The sequence below is a fragment of the Perca fluviatilis genome, chromosome 21, assembly GCF_010015445.1.
Source record: "Perca fluviatilis chromosome 21, GENO_Pfluv_1.0, whole genome shotgun sequence".
NCBI lineage: Eukaryota > Metazoa > Chordata > Actinopteri > Perciformes > Percidae > Perca > Perca fluviatilis.
In genome coordinates, this window is record NC_053132.1 from 3,360,319 (window position 1) to 3,375,189 (window position 14,871).

At 40.3% G+C, this 14,871-nt stretch overlaps 1 pseudogene; it reads right to left on the reverse strand.

Annotated features, from left to right (window-relative positions):
* Positions 1–55: 55 nt before the first annotated feature.
* Positions 56–11,564, reverse strand: LOC120550578 (annotated as a pseudogene).
* Between the last annotated feature and the right edge of the window lie 3,307 nt (positions 11,565–14,871).

Consider the following 14,871-nt stretch of genomic DNA (forward strand, 5'->3'; position numbering starts at 1 on the left):
TGCCTTTTTTTTTTCCTCCGGCACCGCTGCGAGACAACCTGACAACCTGACAACCAGCCATGTATCGCTGTTCGAGCGCCTTCCATTTCCTCCGCAGGATGTCCCACGGCTTGTCGTAAGGGACATTCTAAAAGTCAGGTCTCCACTTTATTGAATATTCTGCTCAAGAAGCGAGTAAACATATCCAACAGGTGTTACAGTGACTCCTTTTTCTTCTTTTTTTTTTCTTTCCTTTTGCACTGTTTCTTTATTTATCAGCAAGTAGAATACAAATTTACAATAAAAAGAATTATCTGGGATGTACCAATGAAAGTTTAAACTGCTAACCCTAACCCCTTGTGGAGCAAAGACTAGTTTAAGAAGAAGGCTGTGATATATCAACATATTAACCGAAAAATACATTTCTTCAACCCAAAGTTAAGGCTAAGGTACAGACTTATCAGAAAAACTAAATGATTCCTCTTATATTCTGAAAAGACAACTATTAAAAAAATACTGCACTAAGAAGAAAATGAACAAAATGCTAAATTAAACAATATGCACTTTAGGTAATTTATATCCCATCACCAACATGATAATTTCAACTAAACAAGTTAGTTCTTTTACATCAGTTATGAGTTATATTTCAATAGACTAGTGTTGACAAAAGCAATATAAGCTCCTTATCTTTAAGTATCAAGAAGTAGAATAAAAAGTTCAAATAAAAAGAATTATCTGTGATGTACCAAGCAATGAAAGATTGTGAAGCACTAACCAGTTTGAGAAGAAGGCTGTGTATCACATCAACAGGAAAATACATTTCTGAAACTCTATAAACATCAGCAAAGTATCCAACATCTAACATAAACTCTCTCCTCAATACAGTAGTCAATGATTGAACACAAAGTCGAGGTTGAAGTACAGACGTGTCCTTAACAGAAAAACTTGTAGTCTGGAAACAATTTAAAAACAGTACTTCACAAAGAAGAAAAGGAACAAAATGCTAAATAAAACCACTTCTAATACATGAGCTGTGAGTTATATTTCAACATACAAGTGTTGACAAAGGAATTGAGTTTTGATATAAGCCCTGTATCTTAAATATCAAGTAGTAAGCAATGAAAGTTTAAACTAATAATACATTTGTAAAGTACAAGCAAATTTTAAATAAAGGCTGTGCATCAAATCAACATGAACTGATAAAATTACACACATACTCTGATGATTACATGATCAATTTTGTTGATCCCTCTGGGTTTGAATATGTTATTTAAATTTGTGAAGCCTGTTCGAAATAAAATGTGATGTTGAGTTGTTCTTTAAACTTTAAATGTAAACCCATATTCCTACTGACAGACCAAGAATCTGAGAAGTAGTTGTCATTACTCCTATTCAAATGGACACAGGTATGCATCATTTTTCCGAAATTCGACACGGAATCCTGGGTAAACAGGCTCAGTGAATGTGGTGTGAAAGGTGTAGAGGTGCCTCAGTGTGTTAGAGGAGACTCTGTAGAAGGACAGAGTGCCAGCAGGCCAGTCCAGATACACCCCAACTCTGCTACAGCCATCAGAGGGAAAAGGACTGCTCCACACCATCTCCCCATTTGTTAATGCTAAAAGTGATTTAGCTATTATATATTGATTTAGGAAAGCCCACGATACAGTATTAGACCCAAACCTGCTCTGGGAATCGTCTGATTTTCTTTTAATTTCCCTGTATGCAACAGCAATACAAACATGACAAGGAAAGATGGAATTCTGATCCCATTCTACCTCCCAATAATGTTGCCCTGATAAGCTCTCTTTGCACAACACCTGAGGTACGCCTGTAAACCTCTCTGGGCCACTACTTATCAATTGATCAAGCTTTAGATCCACACATGTTAGCTTCTTGTTTCCCTCAGACAGAATGACGTTGTAGTTTACAGTGTTTGGGTCCAGGTTGAGATCACAGGCATCTGATGGAGAGACCAAAACAAAATGTGTTATCAGTTATTCTGATGGTCAAACAGGTTTCTGGAGGAGAGTTATTAGTACAGCATGTTGTTTTTAAATCAAAAAAGCATGGAAACAGACTTACACCAGATCAGATCTCTTCTGTCTGTGATGGTCTTCACAGGAGGGAGGACAGGCTTTGAAAATCTTCAGTGACCAGAATGCCGTTCTTGTAATGGTAGATGGTTGCTCCTGTGTATTTCTTGTTTGCGATGGCTGCTATGAGGAAACGGAATCGACTGTTGTTCTTCACTACATTGGCAAATAGATGGAAAGCTTTGGCTTTTTCTCTCATTTTGGTGACAACTTTATCTGAGTTGTACCATGGATCTTCATTGGTACTTCCTAATTTAGGGAAGTGCAAGTAGTCAGCCATCACATCAAGGTCGGTATCACCCCTTTCCACTGAAGTGAAAACAAAGCACAGAGCATTTTCTACACCTGGATCAAGAACCTGTCTGTCCAGCTCTGACTGATTTGGGACGATCTTTATTCCCTCCATGGTATCTACACAGGATCTGATGACGTTGATTTCTCTCTCTTTACGATCTAGCCACTTGGTTAGTTTTTCCTGACTGAATGGTGACTTCTCTCTGTCTTCAAAGAGTTGGTCTAGTGAGCTCTCATCTTCTTTTCCTTCACGGATGGAGGGAAGTTTCTCCTTTAAGGCCTGCTGGAGTTTAGATGTATAACTACCGCACAATTTTTGGAAAGTGCTCAACTCTTCTCGAATCTGTGGAAACTGCTCGCCCACTTTGTCTTCCAGAGAATCGTTGCATCTCATTTCTTTTTCCTTTAAATCGTCTAGAACATACTCCGCCTTACTTACTAGGCGGTCCTTGACCTCTCTCATCAGCTCAGCACATTCGGAGTGGAAATTCTTCAGCGGCATCAGCCAGACCTTCATTGGAACAGCCTTCTCTCCTTTTTCTCCCAGTAGCTTTGGGAGTTGTTCGTAGGCCTTCACTGCATCTTCAAATGTTGCAGGGTTGCTATCAAGAATGAAGTCTCCATAGAATTTGCAGGATAAATTCTTAGTCAGGGTTTTTTGTTCTTCAGTCAGCTGTACCTTAGCTTTTGCCTCACCTTTAGCAAATAACAAATTTACCGCAGCTTCCATGCTGACCTGGATGTCCTGAACACTGCTGGACTCTACCTTCTCACTGTCAAATACAAAGAAAGCATTTGCCCCATAAAGGATGCCTGTGACTACATGTGTTGCTGAGCTCTTCTTAATGACATCCATATGTTGGGGGTCCATGGTTAGTTGTTCAATCATTAACTGCTTGAAGTTGGTGGTAGTTTTGTACTGACACGTCACTCTGCTCTGATTGTGGAATTTCTTCTGATCATTCAGATACTTGGCAGATCCTCCAAATTCAACCAGTCCACCCAGGACACTGGCCTTCAGAGAAACTTCAACATCCAGGCGACGGCACTTGTAATCAGTGGAGTCTTCTTTATAAATATGAGAGTCACTGGTGCGCTGAGAGCTTTCACTTATCTTGCCTTGTAGAGTTTTATCATCCCACAATGTCATACCTATAGAAATTGGAAAACATCAGTCATCTGATAAATAAAATGGCTGAGATCTATCAGAGGACAACATGTGCAATTACACTCTGCGACTGAACAGAGAACAATACTACCCTCTATATGTTGGATGACGTGCTGATGTTTACGGTAAGCTTATTGTCTCCAACCTGGTCTCACAGAATTCCATGAAATGAACACGGCCCCTTAACTCAAAATCTGTTGATTATTTTTTCAATTAATCGATGAATCAGATAAAATAAACCCATTCATTTACATCAACTCAATATACTAACATACATACTTGTTGTTTTAGTTAATAGTTGTGTAAAGGCAAGTAACCCAAACAGCACATACAAACAAGACACACACACGCACGCACACACAAAGATAGACACAAACACACACACACACACGCAGATAGACACACACACACACACACACACACACACACACACACACACACACACACACACACACACACAGACACACACTCACACACACACATACACACACACACACACACACAGACACACACAAAGCTTATTCATTAAATTATTACCATCATTGTAGTAAGTGCAAGTTAAGTTCATTTATACACCACACACAAATATATTTGTCTAGAATAGCTGATACGGGACAAAGCAGAGAATATATACATGACAACAGATTAAAAAATGAATGGGCCAAAAAAGGCGAGTGAATAAAACCTTGTCTTTACTACTGTTTAATGAGCTAACGCTAGCTTGTCATGCTAGTCAGCTGGATAACGAGTAAACAGCAGCACCAGAAGAGCTCCTGGAGGGACGGTACGTTCCTCACTTCAGAACGGAACAGAAGTAGGATAGTGTAGTGACTTTACCCTGCTGTTGTTGTTCTGTTGAACAGAAGTAGGATAGTGTAGAGACTTTACCCTGCTGTTGTTGTTCTGTTGAACAGAAGTAGGATAGTGTAGTGACTTTACCCTGCTGTTGTTGTTCTGTTGAACAGAAGTAGGATAGTGTAGAGACTTTACCCTGCTGTTGTTGTTCTGTTGAACAGGAGGATAGTGTAGTGACTTTACCCTGCTGTTGTTGTTCTGTTGAACAGAAGTAGGATAGTGTAGAGACTTTACCCTGCTGTTGTTGTTCTGTTGAACAGAAGTAGGATAGTGTAGTGACTTTACCCTGCTGTTGTTGTTCTGTTGAACAGGAGGATAGTGTAGTGACTTTACCCTGCTGTTGTTGTTCTGTTGAACAGAAGTAGGATAGTGTAGTGACTTTACCCTGCTGTTGTTGTTCTGTTGAACAGAAGTAGGATAGTGTAGAGACTTTACCCTGCTGTTGTTGTTCTGTTGAACAGAAGTAGGATAGTGTAGTGACTTTACCCTGCTGTTGTTGTTCTGTTAAACAGAAGTAGGATAGTGTAGTGACTTTACCCTGCTGTTGTTGTTCTGTTGAACAGGAGTAGGATAGTGTAGTGACTTTACCCTGCTGTTGTTGTTCTGTTGAACAGAAGTAGGATAGTGTAGTGACTCTACCCTGCTGTTGTTGTTCTGTTGAACAGAAGTAGGATAGTATAGTGACTTTACCCTGCTGTTGTTGTTCTGTTGAACAGAAGTAGGATAGTGTAGTGACTCTACCCTGCTGTTGTTGTTCTGTTGAACAGAAGTAGGATAGTGTAGTGACTTTACCCTGCTGTTGTTGTTCTGTTGAACAGAAGTAAGATAGTGTAGTGACTTTACCCTGCTGTTGTTGTTCTGTTGAACAGAAGTAGGATAGTGTAGTGACTTTACCCTGCTGTTGTTGTTCTGTTGAACAGAAGTAGGATAGTATAGTGACTTTACCCTGCTGTTGAATTCCCTTCCTCCTCATCAAGGACTCCAACATGTTTACGTTTTAGGTGCTGAATCATAACTGTGGTGCGCACGTTCCATGCCGTGTCGCTTTTGCTTATCTTGCAATTAACACATTTTTGATTTATTTAGTGTGAAATGCTCCCAGACCTTGGATGACTTAGGTCGTAGGGGAGAACCGGGACGAATGAAACAGTTTTTAATTAAACGTCATTTACAAAGACATGGTAAAACACTGAAAGCTCATATTTTGTCAACAGAAACCTAAACCTGTCCTCTGTCAAACACAGTTGCATTTTCAGCTCTGAACGAAACCGTTCGGGACTGATTCAAGCAGTAGTCGGACGTGCGTTTTGTTTTATTCGTCCCTCCTGGCCTGGACGAATGAAACATGCATGGAGAACGAGAGAAACAGTTTAAGCCATGTATATCTCCCAGAACTTCAATATTTGGCAACATAGCATGAATGGTAATTCCGATACAGGAAAATAAGTATGGTATTTCCATAACTGTGAGATACTCGCTTCACGATGACGGCAATGAGCTGTTAACAGACATTCACCAAGATGTATAGCCCTTCAGCAATCTATCTGAAATAACACCTACAGCAATCTATTTCAGATAGATTGCTGAAGGGCTATACATCTTGGTGAATGTCTGTTAACAGCTCATTGCCGTCATCGTGAAGCGAGTATCTCACAGTTATGGAAATACCATGCACTATGACGTTTATATAGCTAGAATAATACATGTTTCCAATTATATAATGTTTCTATAGTACAAAATGTTATTTCACTCTGGTATTATGTGGGTAAGCCACCGCACATCCAAATAAGTGCGCTTCATGACCCACAGCCCGTCAGTCTCCATAGGATAACATGGGAAAACTCGACCCCTACCTGATAGCGCCAAATATATTTACATCTTTCTAAAACCACTTTTCCATGTCTCTCCTGTATAAAATATAGTATAAACACAGATATGTGTGCAATTACTTAGAATAAATGGGGTTTACTGCCTGGTCGGGATGAATGATACAGCTGTTTCAATCGTCCCGACAGCAACAATTGACTTTTAAACCTATTTTGCTCCTAAACAAAAATTTCTGACATTCCACACTATAGGACATTTTAAGACACTAATTCATGTGTTGTATGACAATGACAATGGTACATGAAACAATAAATAAATCATGTCATTAAAAAAAATGTACCGCATCAAACATTTTACTTACCGCACTCAAATTGGGTCATTCGTCCTCCGTTTCAATTGTCCCGGTTGTACCCTACTGATTTCTCTGCCTCCGCCGTGTGTTTCAGAGCAACGTTACGGCTCTCTCCGGTCTCTCTCCGTATTTCCTCTACCCCCGTTCTGCTCTTTTTTCTTTTCTTTCGCTCTGCGCTGCTCCGCTCCGCGCTGCTCTTTTTTTTAATCCCTGCGACTGATTGGCATGATAGTTGGGTCCAGTGTTACAGTTCCCTACAGTTTTACATACGCTGACCTAGTTGCGCGACACAACAAATTAATATTGAAATTCGTTTCAAGTTTTAACTTTTTTAATAATCGAATTTTAATGATTTTATCGATTCATTGTTGTAGCCCTAGTCCACAGAGATGTATATAGCTTTGTTTGGGTATGTGTACATTACAAAATGTGTTTTGGCATTTTTTTCACAAACTGAGGAGTTGGTTGTTACATGGGTCAGGGGGGGGGGGACGCTCCCTACTATGGCCATTCCCAGACCTGGGCTAATGAAGGCATAGACAATATATAATGGACCAATAGACCCCGTGTCTCTGGACGGAGACCAGTGAAGGCTATTAGAAGCACTTTTCCGGTGATCTCTTGCTTTACTGAGCAGCCTCCAACTGACAGAGACAACGTAAATGTGACGTGAGCAACGTGTCTGAAAGTTGTAAGTGTTCTGGTAGCTGTGCTGAGAGAAATCTCAATCATTCCCAATCTTACAGAGACGGAGAGCGTAGGTATATGTAAGGAGATAACATAGACACAGGCTAATTATTGATCACTAAAATGCTAGTTAACTGTTGAAGTTAAAACCATGCTTATGTTTTGAAAACAATGTACTTTTGGTTTTTCGCAGATCTAATCAAATAATATTCCATGCAGCTGCAGCTAGATTTAATTAAATAATTATACTAATTTGTATATGTTTTTTTTTTTTTATTTTTTAAAAAATATTTTGGTTTTATTTTTTTTTTTTTTTATAAGAGAAATTTTTTTTTTTTTTAAATAGAGGTTTTTTTTTTTTTTTTTTTGGGGTTTTTTTTGGGAGTGTGAAGTCTAGTATTCCTGTAGTTTAGAAACAATTGACACCACCTTGGTAAGATCTGTGACCGGGTGCAGCCTCAAGACACATGGATTGGGAATTTACACCTTTCTTTTGAGAGACATCTGACCAATAGGAAAAGATTTAATTTGAGGAACCACCCAGGTGTCGGGAATAAATGGGCAATCCTGAGAAGGATTCGGGGCTGCAACTGTGACCCTGCAAGGGAAAGCATGTTTGCAGACCGCTGTTTTACAGTATAATTGTTATGTCATGTCATACGGATGCAGGACTGTGACCCAACAGGGGAAGCATGTCTCGCAGTCTACTGCTGGCAATGTTTTATGTTTGATTGTTTTGTCATGTCGTTTCCATCGTGTTGTTCGTTAAACCTTTTGCTTAATCTTTCAATTCGACCCTAGCCTCTCCTTCCTCCTCAGAAATTAAACGATCATGTCTTTTGGAATTTCTTAACATAACATAGTAATTAAACTCAAACAGCTCATGTAAGTCGAAACTGCCTGTGAGCTTCTCCTGTACTATATGGTAATTCCTCTACTATGTGACACAATCGTTAGCCTATTTTTACAAAAACGTCTGCTACGCAGCCATAACGTGAGCTACAAGGTAATGGAGACTTTTATACATTGTCGTGTTTCTTTAGAAATAAACAACGGACAAATAGAGTCTTTAAACGCCGGTTTAATGTATGTTATTCACTGTCAAGTGACGTCAAAATGAATGCTAGTCAGTGGAATGCTAACGGGAGGTGATCTCTTTGTAGCAACAAAATGGCCCCATAGGAGGTTCGAGTTCTGAAGCGAAGCTTACCCCCTCGATTGAAGGGCGGGTCTTGGCGTGAGTGAATGAGACAGACATGAGGTGGGCGATGGCATCACGTAGCGATGAGACCAGCAGAGGTGGGTAGAGTAGCCAAAAATTGTACTCAAGTTATGTTGAAGATGAGAGATCAACCGGTGTAAAAGCACCGCCTACCGACCAATCAATACTAGGCGTCACCGTTCTTATAGAAGATAAGGCGGAGCTCGGTGCAGAGAGAGAGAGAGAGAGAGAGACGGAGGAGTGCGCTGATAAAAGTTAAAACATTTAGAGACCGACAACGCCGTAAACATTCCGTGATGGGTATATTTATGAAATATATAGATTTGAATGGGAGGGAATTACATATCGGCTATTTCTCTGCTTCTTGAACAAATGCGCACAGCGGTTTGAACTCTCACGATCGCTTCCACTGGCAGGATTGCAACTGAAATAATAGGCTAATCACTGCAGTTTATGGAAAGGACAAGTGTATTTATGGTCAGATCTTGGTCCTGACTGATGGGGAAGTGATATTGATAAGCGTTGATTTACGCATCAGCGTCGCCTATTTTTTCTTGCCAGCTGACGAGACTGCACAACTACGTTTTGATTGGTGAAACACAGTCGCGTACGTGGTAGAGCCTTTGGCGGAAGTTTCTCTCTCTCTCTCTCTCTCTCTCTCTCTTTCAAAATAAAACACGGGGGGAAAACTAACCAAAGAGGTAAAAAGAAAAGTAACGAGCTCATTGTAGCCTAATGTAGCGGAGTAAGAGTACAGTTTCTTCTTCACAAATCTACTCAAGTAAAAGTAAAAAGTATAGAGATTTAAAACTACTCTTAGAAGTATAATTTTTCAAGTAAATGTAACGTAGTAAATTTAACTCGTTTCTACCCACCTCTGGAGACCAGTGATGACATCAGGTAGAGACGAGACCAGTGATGACATCAGGAAGGAGTTCTATTAGTTGGACCAAACAAAACTAAATGTCCAGTATGGTTGGAAGTTCTGTTGACCAACCTATTCACTGTGTCCTTTTTGTGGGAAGAAATAGTACATATAGAGATGGAAAATTTAATAATTCTATCTGACAGCGGGTACGTAGTATACAAATTTAAACACCCGCAAAACATATACTAACATACTCTAAGTGGGTCTGGCGTAAAACAAAAGATGAGTATGCCGAAAAGCACCTTCACCACCGTGAAGTATGGTGGAGGATCTGTGATGCTTTGGGGCTGTTTTCTTCCAAAGGCCCTGGGAACCTTGTTGGGGTGCATGGCATTATGAATGCTTTGAACTACCAGGACGTTTTAAATAAAAACCTGATGGCCTCTGCCAAAAAGCTGAAGATGGGTCATCACTGGGTCTTTCAGCAGGATAATGATCCTAAACATGTGGCAAAATCTACACAAAAATGGTTCAGCAGTCACAAACTCAAGGTCCTCCCATGGCCATCTCAGTCCCCAGACCTCAACCCAATCGAAAACCTGTGGGGTGAGCTAAAGAGGAGAGTGCATGAGAGAGGACCCAGGACTCTGGATGATCTAGAAAGATTGTGCAAAGAAGAATGGTCAAAGATCCCTCTCTGTGTTCTCCAATATTGTGAAATGTTATAGAAGGAGATTAAGTGCTGTCTTGTTGGCAAAAGGGGGTTGTACAAAGTATTAACATCAGGGGTGCCAATAATTGTGGGACACATGATTTCAAGTTTTGTTTTTACCACCAAAGTAATGTACTTAAATAAAAGTTTGGATTTTTCTCTTTTTTTGCATTTGGGTTCTATGTTGTTTAAACAAAAAGGAGAATTCTTAGAAGTCCATGACCCCATCTTAAACAGGGGTGCCAATAATTGTGGAGGGCACTGTAAGTGCCTGTTTCTTTGTTCATCAAGCCCATGTTAGCTTATCTACTTTAACAGAGAGAGAGTTTGTGCATGCATGCATGCGGTCGGCGACAGAGCTCTGTCCCGCTCTCATGACAACAATCATCTTAAACCTGAGAGCACAGGAGAGGAGGAAGAAAGAGTTGGAAGACTGCACACACAATCAAGACACCAAAACTATGTTTTCTGCTCTGCTAATCTCACTAAAAACTAATTTGGACCAGAGTCGGGTTTCATAGGCAAGGCAGCATTATTTGTACAGAACATTTTAGCACCAAGGCAACTGAATGTGCTTTATACTAAATATTAAAGAGCAGTTAAAAACAGTTTAAAATATAAAAACAGCAAATATAGAATAAGAGATAAGAGGTATAAAATACAAGAATAACAGTTACACTGCAGTATGAGAAAATGGGGCAACCCTAGTCCAGGATACTGTAAAAACCGCTCCACAGATATAATTTTGGGCTAAAATTCTGCAACAGTAATTACAATTATATTTTTTCATTTACATCGCAGGATAATATACCAACAATTTATCCTGCATCCCTAATATATTTAACTAATAAATGGTCACAACTATTGTACATTGTAGAATTACAAAGCTTTTGCTAATTATTTTAATAGTGCATATGCATATTAAAGAGGTGAGGTTAAAATAGTGTTACCATTTAATTAAATGATTTCAGAGTTATTTTAAGTAGAACTGTGACAGTCAAATATATTTAGAAATGTTTTAATAATGTAATCAACACTTACCTGGGATCAGTTTATCTGTCCGAGCATCATAGAGCATTCCCAGGGTGAAAGGTCGACCCAGGGCAGCAACGCTCATGTTACCTGAGGCCATTTCTCCAACCTGTTAGGAAAGTGAACACAGCCTTCAGTACTTCATGTACACTCTAAAGTAGTACGAGTGTTAAGAGTTTCAAACACTGGGAGTCAACTCTCTCCTTTACACACACAGGACGACAAAGTTAAGAGACAGAAAGAGTTACGGTCTATGGGGATTAGAAATACAGTATTTCTTTGTAGAGTCTAGTCTGACATTGACAGCCTTACACAGTTCAGTAAAAGTCTAAATATATACTGTATAACTGTTTTTCCCATTCTGTCTATTACGCCCAGTTTGATCTCACCTGGTGAAGTTGTGTAGATCAGATGAGTTGTGTGAGAGTCTTCTTGTCTTCCAACAGGAGCTTACAGTGTGATGATCTGATGTTGCGAGATTGCTTATATCCTGCAAAAAAACCTGTGACCCCTCCCTCTGACATGGGAGTTAACTTTCCTTCCTGATGCCAACAGACACAATGACAGATAAATAAGAGAAAGACACACTATTGTTCTAAAGTCACCACACCCACCTCAACGTTCTGTACAGCACTAGAGGCACAAGAGACCAGATTTCTGACAAGTTCGTTATAGACCCCTGGCAGTAGCAATATCCCATGTGCATTCTTTTGTTGTTATTGTTACGTTATAAAAAGACAATGTTAATAAAAGAAACATTTTATCACAGCGAAAAGAAATTAAGACACACAAATAAAGGCGGTACTTTTCTCTGTAAGTAATGTTTAAGTGTATTAACTGTTAACTATTTATTATGATTTCAAAACAGATGTAAAAAACTTTGGCACACTAATTTCTGATGTAAACCAAGGTGGTAAAAGCTTTCTCATGAAGCAACAAACATTCAAAACAGGGAAAGATACACAAATCCTAAAGTCATGAAGTAGCATGAGGTCATACCTAGAAGGGACACACCAGACGGGTCAGCTAACGGGTCTGAAAATGGATGCAAAGTAAGAAAGACAGCTGTGAAATACAGTAGTAGTATGCAATGAGGAATGATTAAAAAATGAATTTCAATGAACCAATCAAGACATGGTAGTAGTTTGCCATTATGCACCGTTTAAAGTGGAGGATTTATGATTTCCTACTTTACATACATGGAAAAACTTTCCCCCTTATAAAATCCATGGTGATAAATTCTTACGACCTTAAAGGTGCAGTGGTTAATGTTTCAATAGGATAGATTAAGTTGATTTGAAGACACACAGGCATAAAGGAAGACCCACCTACGGTAAACAAATACTTGAATGGTTTCCAGTGTTATATTAATCTTATACCCATCAAAATATACCCAGAGATTTTATCTTTTTAACTCCATCCTGAAGAGTATTTATGGTTGGACATGGCATACTTGGCACTCTTACATCATTCCAATCCAAAGAACACGGAATTCCCCTTTCCTTTGCCATTTCCGTACTCCGGACATAAAAAAGTAAGGAGAGGGTAGATTACGAGGAAGTGAACACCACCTCAATCCGGTCACAGATAGCTGAGAACAACACAACGACAAACAAAACGCACAAATATACATATGTGAATCTGAACGTAGAGGCCTATCTTTACTTTTCTTTCTCGCCAGAAGCTTGAGCTCAGGAAATATTGGTAAAGGCCCAAAATTCCCATCATGCCATGCACTTTTGTCTTAGCTGAGCCACTGCTAACTTTTAGATGGCCACCGTTTCTGCTTGTCATGATCAAAACATTCTCCCAAAACCGATTCCCATACTGTTTTGGCCCTCCAGGCTTTTTGTTTCCAAAGAGACTCCCGGTGCCCAATCGCTTGTTTTATTTTATAAGGGAAAGAAATGCGTTGTGTGTTTGAGTGGATGGTCTCAGACTCTGCCAACTCAGGAGCCACAACACTAGCAGATAGTGCCAACCTTCTATCTAGCGAATGTGTTTATTAGCCCGGTGTTTCAGACATGACATTGACCAGGAGCAGACGCATTAAAAACAGCTGTGTAAACAACTATGCCAACTACAATCTGAACCAGACTGGATAGTTGGGATTTGTGTTTGTGAGAAGGGGCACATGACACTTGTATACTGTATGTATGTGATTCCATATGCATGCCTGCCTGCCTGCCTGCATATTAATTGGTACAGAGAGAGGCAGACAGAATCGGACTACTGCTGATCTCTTATCTGGCTTCCAATCAGCTGACATGCTCGCTTTTGGACAATGATGGGCATACCGCTGTACCCATGTTCCCTGTCCTTCCCCAACGCCCCTCAGCCCACCCCGACCTCTTATCCGAGGATTGATCCCCCTCTCTTTGTCCAGTGCAGTCAGGATCAGCGGCCCAGACAATGCCCTTCCCACATCAGTGGACGTCAATGCCCTTTCCACAAACCCAGGCCCTGGGCTTAAAGGAATGCACCGATATGGGATTTGGCCTATGGGATTTTGCCAGCTACACTGATGCCTGTGGCTGGCATGTTGGAGCTCAAAACACTATGTTGTCCCTAAAACCATGTCACTGGTACATCCACATTCGCTCCCCAGTTAGTCAATTGGAACCAAAGAGCAGAAGGCATTCAGGAAAGCTGAGAATCCACATCCTCATCCTTAGCATCATCTCACACCCTGGATAAGTCCAAAGTTTATCGAAAAACTGAAGCTGTAGATATGTAATTACAGTCCATAGAGCGTGAGCCTGACATGAGCACAGTGAACAAACATGTGCATCCAAAATTTTCAAAGAGGACATTTCACAACAGTGTATGAAGGATGTGGTTCAAACAAGCTAAGTACAAGTTTGGAGGCTGAGTGTTTATCATTCACATGCACATAAAATGAAAGGTCATAAAATGCTTACAAAAGCACATTCCTCTGCGTGGTAGCTGCTCATTTGAAAGTGAGACTAGTGAGCAGCAATATATCATTGTCACGAAAGACCCACTTTATATCAGAGGAATAGCTGTTCTGACCACCGAATGCCTACGGTAGCTGACAACGTGATTCGCGTAGAATGGTCACGTGACGCGCTCTGACATTTCCGCGGTAGTTCAGAATGTCAAAATAAATGCGTCGAAAATCACCTCAGAGAAGACGAAAACAGTTGTTATCAGCAAGAAGACCCAGCAGGGGATTACACACTAAGACAGCAGGTGATGAAATGTCTTCATATAGTACGTTGATGTTTAAACTGTCATTCAGAAAACAGGAGTTTTCAGACAGCGGAGGTAATCAGTCAATCTCTCTCTCTCACTCTCTCTCTCTCTCTCTCTCTCTCAGCAGTTTACAGAAATGTATGGCCTACATGTCATATATTAAATATGTAGGTGTCACATATATACTATTCTAATATAATTGCTATAAAATACTAAACCAATCTGTAATTTTGGGATCCTAAGTGGTTGTGAGTCCCTCAGGCTGTGGCAGGCAGATCCATGTTTAGCTGTCAGTAGAGCTGCTGTCTCCTCTTTTCTGGTGGTAACTTTGGGAAGTTTTCTTTTTTGGGCTATTTTTCCAAGGTGTAAATCTCTTAGTGAAGATAGTTTTTCCCAGTGGAGGAGGAAGTGCATTTCTGTCTGACCCAGTTGGTGGTCACTGAGCCTGTCTCTCTCTGACCAGTTTGTCTGACCCAGTTGGTGCTCACTGAGCCTGTCTCTCTCTCTGACCTGTCTGTCTGACCCAGTTGGTGGTCACTGAGCCTGTCTCTCTCTGACCTGTCTGT